This window comes from Diceros bicornis, chromosome 28, assembly GCF_020826845.1.
Source record: "Diceros bicornis minor isolate mBicDic1 chromosome 28, mDicBic1.mat.cur, whole genome shotgun sequence".
In the NCBI taxonomy this organism is placed as follows: domain Eukaryota; kingdom Metazoa; phylum Chordata; class Mammalia; order Perissodactyla; family Rhinocerotidae; genus Diceros; species Diceros bicornis.
In genome coordinates this window covers 30,713,500-30,718,204 of record NC_080767.1, presented here as the reverse complement: position 1 = coordinate 30,718,204, position 4,705 = coordinate 30,713,500, and positions in this window count along the sequence as shown.

Here is a 4,705-nt window from a genome sequence, read left to right as displayed (position 1 = left end):
CATCAAAAAGAAAAGCTACAAGCTCAGACTCTCACCTCTGTCTGTTAGCCCCAGATATATAAACTAAGGAGTATAACCAGCCAAGGAGAGAACACTAGGGGATAGGGAGCAGGACATGTAATTTGCAGTTAAAGACATCCATCAAACTTGGATTATTTGCTCAATTTTCCCCTTTATTCCTCTAGAAAATATATGAAAAGGATGTTTTTGCTGGGAGCCTTAGAGAATGAGCCTGCACATAAAGGCTCTCAAGGCACTGTCAGTCTCGTTTCTGTTACAGGCTCTGCTTTCCCAGCCATAATTACACTTTGGCATAGGATAAACTCCAGAGAATTTAAAGAAAAAAAAAGAATTACGGGTTCCAACCATATGCAAATAGAAAGCCAAATGACTGAACGGCTTCTGAGAATTTAGGTAGAACCACATCCCACTTAAAGGGATCTTATTGGACCCTACCCACCAGGTAACTGAAATGAAATGACTTTGTGTTTCTTTTCTCTGGTGATCATTATGAAACACAAAGTGGGAAGAGGCAGGATAATCACGTTTTTTGGAGGATTTTTGCTTTATTGACAAATTTAGGTTAGGTTACATTAAATAAAAATAGTTTTCAAGGAATAAAGGAAAGAAGGGAAGAAGGAAGAAAGTTGAAGGAAGGAAGATGGGAAGGAAAGAAGGAAGGAAGGAAAGAAGGAAGGAAGGAAGAAAGGAAAAAGGGAGGAAGGGAGGGAAAGAGGAAGGGAGGAAGGGAAAATAGACCGAAAACAACCCACAAAGGAAGCAAACTTGCAAGTAGGAAAAAAAGTTGGCACACACATCCAAAAAAATTGACTCAAAATTGAAACACTTCAGGTTCTTCGAAAATAACCTTTTGAATAAAATGATCATTTAGTGTGGCATTTGTTATTCTTAGGGGTGAGATACACAGGACAAAGTATTTATAGCTTGAGATAATAATCTTTGAGGGTTTGTTTTGGCTGTTTTGATATCTGAGTTTAAGAGGGGGTAGATATAGCAAAACCTATATCCGGGCAGCTTCTTTCTATGTGGGATCATCCTGTATTAATGCCACAACTTCATGTACCTTGGAGCAGAGGGACTTGGGAAACTCTGTCAACTCAGAATTGTTGAATTCTAGTACATGTCCCATGGTTAGCATTCTAGGCAAAAGCCAGAGAAATTACCGGAATATTGGTCAGTAGCAGCTTAGCCAACTCAGTGGGCCATAAACTAGATTGGGACATAGGTACTGGATTCCCTGGGAAGGACACAGCACACACTTGGTGCACCGGGAAAGGAAACTCCATGGGGGGCAAGTAGGTAAGTCAAACAGACAAAAAGACTTGGATACAGGATGTAGGGAGCTTGGGTACTGGACACACGAAGCTATGTAAGCAAACAGTACAGATGGTAGACTGCAAGGCACAGACAGTGGTAGGTGTGGTGGGTTTGGGCAGACTGAAATACAGTGAGTCAGGATGGAGACACCTTGGATTAAGGTCTGATGTGCTGTAGACAGGAGAAAGACCTGTGGCAGGCAGCATGGGATAGAAGGTCTTACAGAGGAGCTTACAATAGGATAGATGCAAGACAGGCCTCTAACTGGAAAGCAAAAAACAAGATATTGCAACTTTCATTGCACTCGGAAGACCTCTTCACATTTTGGATACAGCACACGCCACACCTGCAATATTGCTCTGACCAAAACTAACCAATAGACTGTCAGTTTTAAGTAGGATCTAGAACAATAGAGGGCTCTGCAGCTGATTCAGTTGGTGGTACAAGGGACCCTGCTAATTTGATCATCTAAATTGGCAGAACTCATGGTGCTGGAAGTATCCATGGTAGATAATGACACCACATGGAACCTCTGGAAAACTCCATTAGAAGAGTTGCAATGCCATGTTTCTGGGGCCGGAAGCTACTGGCAAACTACTGGGCCTTAGTAGAGACTGAGTGCCTAACCATGGGACATCAAGTGACTGGAGCTGCATACTGCCAGGCAAAAAGTCATAAGGTCAGGTAGACACAACAGCAAGTTTGGGACTAAGCCTCAGTATGTCTGAAGAGCAAAAGTGAATTTCAGAAACAGGTTGCCTGCATCCTCATATTATCTAACTATGTTGCATTGATGTCTCTTCCTCTGCTCATACCTATGACCTCATGTGGGGTTCTATACAACCAATCGATAAAGGGAAAAAATCCTGGGCTTGATTCGTGGGTCAGCTACATACGTTTGTGGGAGCTGAAAATTGACTGCTGTTCCAATTCAGGTCTGATCAGGGTGGCTCTGAGCAACAGTGATACAGGGAAGTCCTTCCTGTTCAGAAAGCTTTTGAGCAGTACACCTGGTCATATCTTTCTATAAATGGCCTGCGGTAAGAATATACGTGGATTTTTGGGCATTGGTGAATAGTTTAGTTGTTGTCAGGGGCCTAAAGGGAGTAAGAATGGAAGTTCAGAGACAAAGAGTTTTTGGGTCAAAAATGAGTGGATGAACCTATGAGAGTGGATACAAAGTATACAGGTTTTTCTTCCTGGACCACTGTCTTTCCCATGAGATTCAGCAGTGGTTCACAAAACTGTTTAATATTTTCATTACTTATAAAAGAAATGCATAGTTATAAAAATTTTATAGCAAATAAATATTTTTAAAACACATAAATGCCTCTACTCCCAACAACAAAATACAGTTTCTGTTATCATTTGGAGAACATTCTTCCAGGTTTAAAAAAAAAATGATAATATGCATTTTTGCAAATCATTGTAAACCTGCCTATATATAATTTTCTATTATGATCTTTCAAAAATTATGTCATAAGCTTTTCATAAACATCATTTTAATGGTTATGTAATATTACTTCCAGTGGCTATGTACCATAGTTGCCTTAACCCTTCCCTTATTGATAGAAAATAGGCTGTAACCAATTCTTATATTTTAAAAGTATGCTGTAGTTAGACATCTTTCTGCATAAAGCTTTTTCTGTACTAGGCAAACAGTAGAAACTGTTATATGTAAAAGCCTACACCCCCTACTACCAGACTCCAATGACTCTATTTTGTTACAGCTTTGACACTTTTTTAGTGTACTTCTCCCCTACAAATTAGCCATCAACTTGAGTGCCTTCAGCACTTGTGTGAATGAGCCATTCAACAACGCAGCATATTTATTCTTTGATCTCATCTTCCATGACCTTGACCTCTTCTGCACTTTAGCAATCTCTTCCCATGGCCATATTACAAAAACTGGAACTTTACTTATGAAATATTAAATTTGAACATTCAATTCTTGCTCTCTCATTCAACTCTATCCATTATACAGGATCTTTGACCTCATAAATCTATCCAATCTCTGATCATGTCGATTTTTTTCCCCAAATTTGTTTTGTCTTCACTTTGTTACCTCTCCAGATGTATCTCATGGTTTGTCATTCTTACCAATTTTATGGAGTCTTTACCACAGTGGCCTTCCTTCCCATCCATCTAGCAAAGTTTCAATGTTTAATCAGTTCAACTAGCCACCTTCTGCACTTACTTACTTTCCATTTATTCCTCAATCCACTGTAATCTAGGTTCTGTTCCCACCACTCACTGTCATCGCTCCTGGTTACATCACCAAAATCCTCCTTACTCCTAAATTCAATGGGTATTTTTCAACACTTAACCGTCTCTTCCCTTAGCTCCAATGATCCCGCCTTTTTATATTTTCCTTCCATGTCTTTGGTTGTTTTTCGATGCCTTTTTTGGGACACTGTCTCTCTACCACTTCCTTAATTGTCAATGTTCCCTATGATGTGTCTTCAGCCTTGCTCTCTTCCCTTCCCTTGTTTTTCTTTCCCTCTTCTCCCTCCCCACCCCGTGCCTCCTCTCCATTCTTATTCTCTTTTGTCAACTTTCATTATTCATGTCATTTCTTTTTAGGAAATCTCATCCTCTTCTATGTTGACAGCCCATGAATTTCTATCTCTATCCAAAATATATCCTCCTGCCTACTGAATTTCTTCTCATGGATGACCCATAGGCACTTCATACTCATTGTGTTAAATACTTGTTAGATCTGTTTGTCCTTCTATGTCCCCTGTCTCAGTGAATATCACAACCATACACCCACTTGTTCAAGCCACAAATTTAGAGAGGTTTTTAACTCCTTTGTCTTCCTCATTTTAGATAGTTTTATCAAAATCAACTCACATTGGGAGTGACGTCAGCAGCATGGCGGAGTGAGCTTTCCCGTGAATTCTTCCCCCACAAGATACAACAAAAGCAACAGCCACAGACCAACAACGGAATCCCAGACAGTGAAAACTTAGAGCGGAGGGATCCACACTGCCGCACATCTGAGAGCGGAACGTGCTGCGCCCCCGGAGGAAGTGGGGAGAGGTAAGGAGAACTCCACTCCCTCCCCATCAGATCAGAGATCCCGGTCAGCATGGCTCCCAGAGAGGGGGGAGGGGCGGCCCTCGGCGGGAAAACTGTAGCTCTTCGGGCTCTCTCAGCCAGTGGGAAACTCCCGCACAGAGGGCTCAGAGGAGCCACAGGGCTACCATCAACATCTGAGCACCCCAGAGAGCGGATAAAGAGGGGCAAACGAGAAGCCTCCCATGTCAGGGACCCAGAGGGCAAAAGAGAGAGCTCCCCCCTCCCCGCAACCCGGAGTCTGCAGCTCGACCAGACCTAGCGATCCGAGGCAGACCTGAACAAACTG